General features: G+C 49.1%; 1 long non-coding RNA gene across 1 annotated transcript; it reads right to left on the bottom strand.

The window, feature by feature from the left end:
- Positions 1 to 626: 626 nt before the first annotated feature.
- LOC309452703 lies at positions 627 to 12,379 on the bottom strand. Its single transcript, XR_014186617.1, has 3 exons — positions 12,245 to 12,379; positions 11,862 to 11,947; positions 627 to 739 (listed from the first exon to the last, which is right to left on the bottom strand). It is a non-coding gene; the product is annotated as an uncharacterized lncRNA (long non-coding RNA).
- Positions 12,380 to 12,716: the final 337 nt, after the last annotated feature.

Raw genomic sequence — 12,716 nt, 5'->3', positions numbered from 1 at the left:
AAAAAGCCACTTTGAACGCGGATTCAGTTCAGCGCTCGATCTGGATCGACCCCGAAGTGGAAACATGATGTGGATTGGCCCCAAAAACCATCTCGGGATGGTTTACTATGTGGTTTTTTCCCCTAAAACCAGCTAAGGACTGTCTACAAAATCCCACCTCAACCCCATTAAGATCCTCCAGCAGAGTTTACCTTGGACAAGCTCTTCTTCTTATAATAAATTAACTCCATAACGATGCTCAGAAAAGTTATTCCACCCTTAGAGTAACAGCACAGATGAAATATTTTATTCCCCCCATGACCGATTGCCAAAAAATGCCATAAAATAAATTAAAATGCCATTCCAGTCTTCCTATGGCTCAACCCATCCCGGTTGATCCAGACGTTGCGTCTTTCCAGCTCGTTAACCTGCTCCCCACAAAAACGTCATCAACCTCAAAATAAGCCAGAAAGGAGAAACACAGCTCAAATATGGGAGACTGCGTCAAGAAGGGTTTTAATTTTTGCGAGTCTTTAAAATGAGTTTTGGGGTGAAATACTTTGTAAATGGTCATTATTTAGCAAGTAATTAATGGGGGAGTTGGGAGGCATGAGGGGCCTGGGGGAGCCCGCGGGTGTTGGGGACACTCACCTGTGGGGTGTCTTGGTAGGGAGGAGGTGGCACCGTCTGGGTGGCCATCATCATCAGAGCCGGCGCCGGGGAGACATGGTGCATCCTGGGTGGGAGTCACATCGAGAACCTGCGGGCGGGAGAAACGTCACTGGATGACGAGGGATCTGCACCCTCAAAAAACCCTCAAAAATAACTAAAAAAGGGACGGAAAGGAGAGATGACGTTCCACCCAGTCCCTGGAAGAAACCCCAGATGATTTGATGACCCTTCTCGTAATTTGACGATTATTGGAGATTTTACATAAGGATTTTACATAAGTGATTTTACATAAGGAAATTTTCTTTGCCTTTGGCCACCATGGAGTCACATCCCCAAGGACTGCAGCTCAATTCCAAAGGGTCATTGTGGGTCATGCTGACCAACCCAGTTGACTCCTATGTTGTGCTGACCAACTCAACTGACTCTAACATTGAGTTGACCAACCCAGATGACTCCTATGTCACGTTGACCAACCCAGTCGACTCCAGCGTTGAGCTGACCAGCCCAATTGACTCCAACATTGAGTTGACCAACCCAGTTGACTTCTATGTGGTGTAGACCAACCCAACTCTAACATTGAGTTGACCAACGCAGCTGACTCTTACATTGAGTTTACCAACCAATTTGACTCCTACATTGAGCTGACCAACCCAGTTGACTCCTATGTCATGTTGACCAACCCAGTTGACTCCAGCATTGAGTTGACCAACCTAGATGACTCCAGCATTGAGTTGACCAGCCCAGTTGACTCCTACATTGAGCTGACCAACCCAGTTGACTGCTACACTGAAGTTGACCAACACCACAGCACAGAAATGAGGGAAGAACATTCAAGCCCTTGCTTGATTTCCACTGGGGAGCAAACCCTTCATCCTGCATGGCTGCCTTTGAACCCGGGACTCCGTCCGAGACATGTCACCCTCAACTGCTCTTGAAGTCGCTCTGCTTTCTGTAAATCCATAGTTATTTGGGGGAAAAATAGACTCTTTTTTTTAGTATCTTGAGGTCCCAAGGTGATGGAGAAAGAAGATGGGCACCGGGAGGGACAAATCTGTAGAGTAGCTCTTGACTGGATGACCTGGGGGAGGGTAGACCTGGCGACAAAATGTAACCAAAAACCAGCCCTTTACCAAAAAAATGCCTCTTGTCCTATTATTTCACTGCGGCTGCCCAGTTCCATCAGAAGGAAAGGCAATAATCTTCCTGAAATCCTCAAAGAAACTGTCCTGGGTCCTCTCTGCGGCTCTGTATTGAGCCAACTCACAAAGCCACCTGGGAAAATCTCCCCAGAGTCTCCAAAACCACATTTTTTCCCTGTAATGACTCATTTTTGGAAGAGATGACATCTCGCCAAAGGTTCACCCATGGTTGCTTTGGGTTCCCCGTTGGCTTCTCGTCTGCAGAAGGGCTGGGTGCCATCCCATGTGAAGAAATGTAAAAAATTCTATCAAGTCGTCTGATGTTGTGAAGGAATCTACCAAAAAACAGCATCAGCGTCGCTTTTGCCTTGAAACGGTCCCGTGTGGGAAGAACCACGCTGGCACAAGGAACGAGGATAGGATGAGCTTGGTAAAAATGAGGCACATTTGGGGTCTTTGGATGAGTCTCCACAGTCGTTTGGGGAAGATCCACAATATTCTCATCTTCTCCATGAGGTCCATGTTTTTTCAGGGGAAAATTCGCAATATTCTGGTCTTCTCCATGAGGTCCGCAGTTGTTTGCGGGAAGATTCACAATATTCTCGTCTTCTCACGCAATCCCAGAATGTGAGGGGTTGAAGGGCCCTGGAAAGCTCATCCAGTGCAATCCCCCCATGGAGCAGGAACACCCAGATGAGGTTACACAGGAAGGTGTCCAGGCGGGTTGGAATGTCTGCAGAGAAGGAGACTCCACAACCCCCCTGGGCAGCCTGGGCCAGGCTCTGCCACCCTCACCCCAACAAGTTGCTTCTCCTCTTTCACTGGAACCTCCTGTGTTCCAGTTTGCACCCATTGCCCCTTGTCCTGTCCCTGGTTGTCACCAGAAGAGCCTGGCTCCATCCTCCTGACACTCCCCCTTTCCATCTTGATCCCCATGAATGAGTCCCCCCTCAGTCTCCTCTTGTCCAGCTCCAGAGCCCCAGCTCCCTCAGCCTTTCCTCACACGGGAGATGCTCCACTCCCTGCAGCATCTTGGTGGCTGCGCTGGACTCTCTCCAGCAGTTCCCTGTCCTGCTGGAACTGAGGGGCCACAGCTGGACACAAGATTCCAGGTGTGGTCTCCCCAGGGCAGAGCAGAGGGGCAGGAGAACCTCTCTGACCTACTGACCACCCCCTTCTAACCCCCCCCAGGTCCCATTGGCTTCCTGGCCACAAGGGCCCAGTGCTGGCTCATGGTCACCCTGCTGTCCCCAGGACCCCCAGCTCCCTTTCCCCTACACTGCTCCATGAGGTCCATGTTTTTTGGAGGGAAGATTCACATTATTCTGCTCTTCTCTACAAAGTCTGTGGTTATTTGGGGGAAAATTTGCAATATTGTGGTCTTTGCCTCGAGGCTTCAGGCTTCTCAGACACCAAGTGGATAAATGCACTGAGCCCAAGTGCTGCCGGCATGGGATGAGTGTCGACCACTCTCACTGTTTTGTGCAAATACACTAAGTTTTTAATTCTTTTTACTTTGCACTAGTATGGATGTCCCACGATTTGAGTATTAATTAGGACACCCCAAATCCTGCGCCTCGGGAAGGCGTTGGGCTCCTTGCGGCGCGAAGGATTTCGTATTTATGGGATTAAAACGATGCTTTTCATCTTTTTTTTATCCCAACAGCAAAATAGTGGGAGGCGAAATTATCCGCTCCTGAGTGACCTCGCGGATTAAAACCTTCGGTGTCCGGTGTCCAAGATCCGAGCAGCCGCGTCCCCGGGGGAAAACTCCCCCAGAAACAGCCGCAGAAAAGCAGAATTCAGCACCACGACGGTCGAGACATCTCGGTGGGAAGCTAAAAATGTAAGAGGTTGATATTTTGGGATAAAAAAAGCGGAAAAAAAATAAACCCTGCTTAGCATCTATTGTTCACGCCAGGAGGGAACCTACCTCTAGCGTGAGGCAATTTATTGCAGAACTGGAGCTTTTGGGGTGAATTTATGCCCAGAAGGTGGCAGTCCGGAGGCCGATTTAATCGCCAAATATTGTACAACTTGCTAAAATCAAGTCGTTCGGTGAGGTTTTATGGGCGTCGATTCGTTTGGTGAGTAAGACTTATGGCCAAATGTCAAAAAAAATGAATAAAAAGGCATAAAAGTCAGAGACAACTGTTGCCAATATGTCCATTTAGCTGCAGGCGTTCCTGACCACGGGCATCCAGACAGCGCCAGGAATGGGCAGCGTCGCCAAACTCTGCCCGACCCTTGCGCATCAGCCCAAGACAATGACCAAATCTTGGGCCAAAAGGGAATTTGGGTGGGTTGGGGCCAAAAGAGCAGGAATCAGAGGCAACTCTTTGCAGGGAGGTAAGAAACAGCCAGCAATAAACCCCATAAAAGCGCTTTAATTTCCGGAAGCGGCAGCACTTTCAGTTTTGGCAGCGACCTGAGATCCTAAATTTCCTTATGAAATAATAGGATTTCAGCTATCGCTGAAATATTGCCATGACGTTACAAATGTATTTCTCGCGTCTACCTGAACAAGCTGCAGATTTACGAGCTGCTTTTTCTTCTTGCCGGCCATCTATTACCTCCTATTTCAAATTAAAATCATTAAAGACTAAGTTGAGAAGTTGATTTTTTATTTCAGTGTGGTCACTAAAACATTTAAAAAACTCCAAATATTGCAGACAGTTGACCACCCCCCCAGGTGGACACAACCTCCTCGACTAATAAAACAGTTGTAAAACCATATTGGACATTGAGCAGAATTTAATAAAGAAAAATAATCACATTGTTGGACTCCACGCCAGCGTTTTCAGTGGATAATGTCCATGTTGGCTTTGTAAGGTGCAACTCTTGTTTCCAAATCAATGGAAAACGGGATGATTTTTCTTCTTCTGGCTCATTCAGCAGCTCCTCCCCCACAGCAAAACACACAACTGATAATGGAGGATTCAACGTGAGAAATCCAAAAATCAGCTTTTCGGGCTTTGCTTTTTCTCTTCCCAAAGATTTAAAGTGATTGGAGACACTTGAGGATGTTTTTTCCAGTCACAAGAAGGTATTTTTCTATATTAAGGGAAGACCACGTTTTCTAAAAGTTTGGGTTATATATATATATATGTATATGGAAGATTTGCAATGACGCCGCACTGGTTTTGCTCCCTCTCCAAGTTTTTTATGGCGCCGTCTTCACGGCGGGCTCGTCCGCGCCGAAGTCGATGATATATTCTTTCATTATATGCATCTATCGAAGGGAAAATGAAGAAATATAGCGGAGAGGGACGGGAGAGGCACCTCGGGAGGACGATCCATCTTGCTCTCAAGTGCCGGCGACGACACGTTCACCCTTGGCGGGTGACGCCGAATCTTCACCGGCCATAAAGTGAATAACAGAACATCCTTGAAAGTCTCATTTCTACCTGCCAAGCTTCACCCTTTTTGCTTGTTTAGACCATCATGAAAAAAAACACTCGATGCTATTATTAAATGGTCAAAAATAGAGAAAAAATCCTGTTTTTCATAGACATTCTGGGTCACTTCTCACATTTGAGTGATGCCTCATCTGAGGATGTGATTGCGCTAGAAACACCATTGGGTCACCCAATATTTGTTATTTTTAGGAATATTTGGTAGCCAGATTTCCTCTCTGCAGACCCAGGTGGGTTTTGCACTGGGGGAATCCTCCACTCTTGGCCAAGATGCTCGTTCCCCACACACCGACCTTGATTTGTGCCCCGTTATCAAGTGATTTCCCAATAAAAAAAGGACGAAACGAGTCTGCGCTTCTGCTCCAACCCCGGGCTAAAGCAGCTGGAGATCTGATATTTCTGCAGGATAAACCCTGGACTAGAGCAAAAGCCTTTGCTATTTTTCTCCTTAAAAAGCTCTTGGTTGCGATAAAAGGGAGAAGGAAACTCTGCGCCAAACGACGCCAAAAAACTCTCGCCAAGCGCCCGTTCGGTCCATCGCCGCATGGGACATCTCTCCTGGGTGCTTTTTTTGCACTTATTTCTTTAATACTTGCATTTATCTCTTTAATATTTGCAAATCCTCCACGCAAATCCAGCTCCACGGAAGGGGGGAGCTGCTACAGGGATTTTCGGATGAGAACAATTACCGCTCAGTATTTCTCTCCTCTCCGCCGATACCCATCCCTAAAGGGCTCCAGGGATATCTCTGCAACATAAACACACGAATAAAACCTGCGAGCGCCAGGCAGAGCTTTAGTAGACAAGGTTAATGTACCTTGAACGGCAGCATTAAACAACTATGTTCTTTTTTTTAAGTGGAGAGCTGAGATACCTACCTACATTTTAAAGCCGTGTTTTTCTAGAGGAAGACCATTAAAGCACCTTCCAAAACAAACCGACACGGGGAAACATCAAAGAAGCTTCTTCAAAGCAACCTGAAAATACTTGTATTTTGTGCCATCCAGTCCCCAGCCCAGCAAAAGTTCCCTCAAGAGCAAACGGTGAATTTTTTCGGAGGGCAAACTGTGAAGCTTTGAAGTGAATCACAGCCCAAGAGCCCCAGAAAAGCACAAACTTCTTGCCAGACGTGGATTGTCCAGGAAAAGTCGCCGATTGCCTTGAGAGCGATTGCGAAAAATAAGGAGAGGATTAATTTTCCGACAGTTCTTGGCTGCGAGCAATGAACTGCGAATAATTTCCGATGAACGTATTTCAAACCTTGCCTTGCGCGCTTCGTTTTCCATCATAACGCGCTAATCCGGTGAGAGGGGGATTGCTGAGCACCCACATTTCCATGATGCAAACACCAAATCTCGGTCCTGCAATGGGAAGGTCCCAACTCAAATGTCCCAGCCAGGGGCTTCGTGCAGGACGAAGAAGATGACGGTGAATAAATTTTGGACAACAAATTTTGGAGAGATGGGCTGGAAGAAGCTGGAAGAAGCAGCTTAAATTATGGCCAATGAACGAGGTGCTGGGAAAATGGGAGATTTGTCGCTTTTGCACCTTTTCTGTGCCACCGGCAAATGCAACATCGAAGTTGTTGCTTCAAGGGCGGGCAGATGAGAAGGAACACGCTCAAATAAAGTCCCGCTCAGCAAAAATTTGACCATCAGTGACATTTTTCACCGCAAATTGACAACTGCAGAGCTTCAGCAATTTTTGGCCAGCACAAAATTGCAAAATCCACCCCTAACCTCCCCATAGTCAAATGCCAACGATTCCAGCAAAGACCCCACCGCAAACCACGTGAGCACATCACGAGATGGATGGATGATGGCAGAGCGGTGGACGTGATCCACCTTGACTTGAGTGAGGCATTGACACAGTCTGCACAGCATCCTCACAGCTGAACTGAGGGAGTGCGGGCTGGATGAGCGGGGAGTGAGGTGACTGCGAACTGGCTGAAGGGAAGAAGCCAGAGAGTCGTGGGCAATGGGCAGAGTCAGTTGATCCTGTATCCAGTGCAGAGCCTCAGGGGGCAGTGCTGGGGCCGCTGTTATTCAATATATTCATCAGTGATTTGGACGAGGGAACAGAGTGACTGTCAGCAAGTTTGCTGGTGACACCAAGCTGGGAGGAGTGGGTGACACTGGAAGCTGTGCTGCCATCAGAGACCTGGACAGGCTGGAGAGCTGGGCGGGGAAACATTTAATGAAATATAACAAGGGCAAGTGTAGAGTCTTGAATCTGGGCAGGAACAACCCCAGGTTCAGTGTAAGTTGGGGAATGAGCTATTAGAGAGCAGCGTAGGGGAAAGGGACCTGGGGGTCCTGGGGACAGCAGGGTGACCATGAGCCAGCACTGGGCCCTTGTGGCCAGGAAGCCAATGGGACCTGGGGGGGGTTAGAAGGGGGTGGTCAGTAGGTCAGAGAGGTTCTCCTGCCCCTCTGCTCTGCCCTGGGGAGACCACACCTGGAATCTTGTGTCCAGCTGTGGCCCCTCAGTTCCAGCAGGACAGGGAACTGCTGGAGAGAGTCCAGCGCAGCCACCAAGATGCTGCAGGGAGTGGAGCATCTCCCGGGTGAGGAAAGGCTGAGGGAGCTGGGGCTCTGGAGCTGGACAAGAGGAGACTGAGGGGGGACTCATTCCTGGGGATCAAGATGGAAAGGGGGAGTGTCAGGAGGATGGAGCCAGGCTCTTCTGGTGACAACCAGTGACAGGACAAGGGGCAATGGGTGCAAACTGGAACACAGGAGGTTCCAGTGAAAGAGGAGAAGCAACTTGTTGGGGTGAGGGTGGCAGAGCCTGGCCCAGGCTGCCCAGGGGGTTGTGGAGTCTCCTTCTGTGCAGACATTCCAACCCGCCTGGACACCTTCCTGTGTAACCTCATCTGGGTGTTCCTGCTCCATGGGGGGATTGACCTGGATGAGCTTTCCAGGGCCCTTCAACCCCTGACACTCTGTTATTCTGTGATTCTGTGACTTTTTGCAGCCCACAAACACCCCAGGATCAATACCGACATTTTTAATAATGCCTTTTTGCGGTGTTTATTTCGCACATCAAAACCCACCGACTTCACGCAAATCTCCCAGCGCCTCCATGAGTAACTGCGCTGAGTGAACACATACGGCAATCTGATTTTTCTTGCAGAAATTGGGCTAAAACCAGCAGAACCAAAGATTTCCCCACCCGTGGGAAAGCCCCGAAAACAGAGCAATGCCACCGCGCACCTAATAAAACCCTCTCCTCCCTTAAATCTGCCTCGTTTCTTCCAATAATCTGCTAACACACTCGCAAATTTTCCCTTTGGGAGAGGGAACGAAATCCCTGCGGAGCCGCCGTTCTCCTCTTTCCCATATGGCAGATAAATCAGAGCTCCCGACTCGCCGCGTTTCCGCTTCAAATTCCCCTCTACGGCTCCTCCCGCGCGGAAACGGGGCTGAATTTCCTTTTCAAATGCAAGATACCCACCGAGAAATTACTCTACTAACCAGAAAATAAGAAGAATCCGGTTTTCCTCGAGTCTCGCCACCATCGGCGGACCTGTCCCCATCCAACGCTGAGCCAAGACACCAACGATTGCGCCAGGAGCTTCTCCATTAATTGCCTCCATTTAAACATCTTTCATTTGCCCATTTGAACGCAATTTTTTTGCCATTTTTCCAGCCTTGCTGACACAAGAGAGGTTGGAGCCACAACGCGGTGATTTATACAAGCTCCAGCTAGCTAAGGAGCTACAAATACTTCTGAACTCCTTTAATTATGCTTAATTACACTGTCTTCTCCATTTACTCCGAATGGTAGACTCTGAACTCAGTGCAATGTGGAAAATGAGGACAAGAAAGGACTGGGAAGTGTTTATGGTGTGAGACAAACCTACTAAATCATTTTTGTGACTTTTTTTGCACGGTGACACAAGGTACGATGAAGGTGCAACACTGTGAATGTCCCGGAAAACAGAGGGAGCCACGTACAAGGTGGAAAAGGCCACGGAAAACCAAGTTATTTCTCAGGAGAGGGAATTTCTGTCATTAACCGCTTAGAACAAGGCCAACCTTTGGTGGACACTCATCATCACGTCTTTCTGGGCCTTTAGTGGGACTCATCCGGCACAGTTTGGGTTCGGTCCTACAAAAATACTGATGGGCCAAAGGGAATGAAGGAGATTCTCCCCAGAAAAGGGTCCTTGTGGTGACCCCGCGCTCCCACAAACCCACCCGAGATATGATTTCCAGGTGAGCTGAACCTGCAGCTTTCTGGCGAAACCAGACTAATGAAATCCAGCCACTTCATCACATCCTTAATCCTGGTTTTATTCAGTCGAGGGAAGGACAGCGGCAAGAATCGGGGCTGAAAGGGCAGCCCGGGGAAAATAATCCTGCCGGTATTGGCTGCTGGTTATTAAAAGGGACTTTCAGAGGAGGTGAGACTCAAAGAAAAGACTCAAAAACCAAATGAAACCTTCAGGTTTTCCCCTGAGATGCCCCCACTCTAAAAATCACCGGTTTAGGAAGAAATCACGCACATTTTTCTGGGTATTTGCACAAATTAAAGGAGGCACCTCCCTTTTTGTGACCGGAGATTTCTCTCCAGGGGGATAAAGCTGCAGCCACCAGGGTTTTATTTGCTTTGTCACCTGCGGGTTTGGCACAGATCGAGCACATTTGTCACTCCGTCAAGCCCTAATTTTAGCGCTCGGGGTTGACCGAAGGACTGTGAGACCCTCGGATTCATGTACGTCTTATTTTAAGCGCCGCGTTGCCGTTATTTTTAGCCGGCGACCGTTTCTCCACATCCTACTGCTGTGCCAAAATTCTGCAGAGATAACAGCCCGTATTTCAGGGTATTTGTACAAAAATATATCCGTGTTTTCCTCCAGGCCGGTCGCAGCCTGTCGGGCTCATAACAACACGTTTGCGACACTTGAGCTTTAAATCAGGATTCCCTGCACAGCCTGATTTCCAAAACACAAAGCAAAATACAGCAAAAAGCTCTGATTTCCCTGCTAAACGCTCGTTGAGTTTAAAAAGGGGTGAACGAAGTTAGCGTCCTGGTTTTGTTAAAAACAAGACCGGTTCTCTTTTAGTGGTTTTTCTTTCAGCTCATTTCTTTAGGTGGCTGTACTTTTCTGAGTTTTAGCTACATATTTTTCCTCGGATGCTGCACTGGGTGCTGATAAGAGACCGATGGAATGCTGAAAAGCTCGTGTTTAGATTTATTACTATGGCAGCCAAGAAAGACTGATAAGTTTTCCCACATTCCACTGTGACAGGGGCGTGTTTGAGGAGGGGTGGATGGAATAGGTGACTAGAACTGACCAACAGAAGTATTCCACCCCATAATCGTCATACCCCCTATATAAGAGGGTGACGACGAGGGCCATGCTCTCTTCGACCATGAGGCATCTAGAGAGGACACTGTCTGTCTGTCTGCCTGTGATCCACAGCCCTCAGGCCCCGCATCCTGCAAATAGGTTCTGGTTTGCTGTGCAGTCCCGCCCGTGACTTCCGGGGCCTGAGCTGCAGATGCTGGAGCCGCCAGCTCCGCACACCCAGCTCTCCAGGTTCCAGTGTAAGCTGGGGAATGACCTATTAGAGAGCAGCGTAGGGGAAAGGGACCTGGGGTCCTGGGGACAGCAGGGTGACCATGAGCCAGCACTGGGCCCTTGTGGCCAGGAAGCCAATGGGACCTGGGGTGGGTTAGAAGGGGGTGGTCAGTAGGTCAGAGAGGTTCTCCTGCCCCTCTGCTCTGCCCTGGGGAGACCACACCTGGAATCTTGTGTCCAGCTGTGGCCCCTCAGTTCCAGCAGGACAGGGAACTGCTGGAGAGAGTCCAGCGCAGCCACCAAGATGCTGCAGGGAGTGGAGCATCTCCCGTGTGAGGAAAGGCTGAGGGAGCTGGGGCTCTGGAGCTGGACAAGAGGAGACTGAGGGGGGACTCATTGCTGGGGATCAAGATGGAAAGGGGGAGTGTCAGGAGGATGGAGCCAGGCTCTTCTGGTGACAACCAGTGACAGGACAAGGGGCAATGGGTGCAAACTGGAACACAGGAGGTTCCACTGAAAGAGGAGAAGAAACTTGTTGGGGTGAGGGTGGCAGAGCCTGGCCCAGGCTGCCCAGGGGGTTGTGGAGTCTCCTTCTGTGCAGACATTCCAACCCGCCTGGACACCTTCCTGTGTAACCTCAGCTGGGTGTTCCTGCTCCATGGGGGATTGACCTGGATGAGCTTTCCAGGGCCCTTCAACCCCTGACATTCTGGGATTCTGTGATTCCTGCTGCTGGGGTGACACCAACTCCACATCGAGCACTTGAGATTGGTTTTGTATATTTTGTATATATATTTTCTATTTATTAGTAGTATTAGTAAAACTCATTAAAACTCTCCAACTTGAAGTCTAAGTCTCTCTTTCTTTCCCCTTATCTTTCTTATCATCCTTCCAATCTAAACGAAGGGGTGGAGGGAGGTAAAGGGGATAACAGGGAGCATCTGCCACGGTTTATTGCCACCTTGCCTTAAACCCTGACAGTTAGGCATAGCCAAAAAGAGCAGAAATCCCCCCAAATAAAGCACCGCCAAGGTTATGACTCACCACATCTCACTCAATTAATAAACAGAATTGCCCATTTAATAAACATAATTGCCCGATGAATACAAAGTGAAGCATTCTTACCGTTTGGGGAGCGCTCAGGGAGCCGCTGCCCGGCAAACGTCCGCCTGACGCCCCAAAAATGAGATTCTCTGGGTGGGGATCACGACCTGGGAAAGTAAAGGGTGAAATATTTCAATATGGGAAGGAAATGACGGAAGGAGAAGGGGAAATATTAAGCTCTTTGCACTAGGGAAGGTTTTTTGGCCATGTCGGCAAAGCCACGGTGGGTACGTCCGCTCTGAACGCACTATTTTTTGGAGGATAGGGGGAAAAATAGGAGGAATAGGTGGGAACATCCCCTTGGGGGTCAAAGAGTTTGATCAGACCTCCAGGGTTTTGCACAGGAAGGTTTGAAAATCTCCAAGCAAGGACAAAAAGTAAATCGGATGTTTTAAAGTTCGAACCAAGACGTGTCCGGAAAACGACGTGGCGTTCGCTGCCGGTCTGGCCGTGATGGACGAAGGGAAACGCCGTCCCGTCCCGTCCTTTTCGGCAAATCCCTGGCACAGGGTCTCACTGCGGGTTGGCGGTACAATCCGGGGCTGAAAAGGAGCAAAAAAGGGGGATAAGGAATGAAACAGCATCGCCGGCAGCCGTGGCCCCGTGTCGCACCAGCGGTCACCGTCCCCATGGTTCATTATAACCTTCACTTGAGTGTAAATGCGCTTTGAAAGTGGGGAAGGGCCATGAATTCAAAACCAGGCGAGCTCCCGGTCATTAGTTAATACGGAAAAGTCCACGCGGGTGTTGGAGACGATGCCGCATCTCCCAAGGATGTGGGTTTATGGAGGATTTTGAGACACATCTGGTGGAAAAACAAAGACGGGCTGAGCACGAACCAGCACGTGGGGGTGGGTTGGGTGTGAATGCAAAACA

Source organism: Streptopelia decaocto (genome assembly GCF_964273445.1).
Source record: "Streptopelia decaocto genome assembly, contig: HAP1_SCAFFOLD_576, whole genome shotgun sequence".
Lineage (NCBI taxonomy): Eukaryota > Metazoa > Chordata > Aves > Columbiformes > Columbidae > Streptopelia > Streptopelia decaocto.
This window is presented reverse-complemented; position numbering and strand designations above follow the sequence as displayed.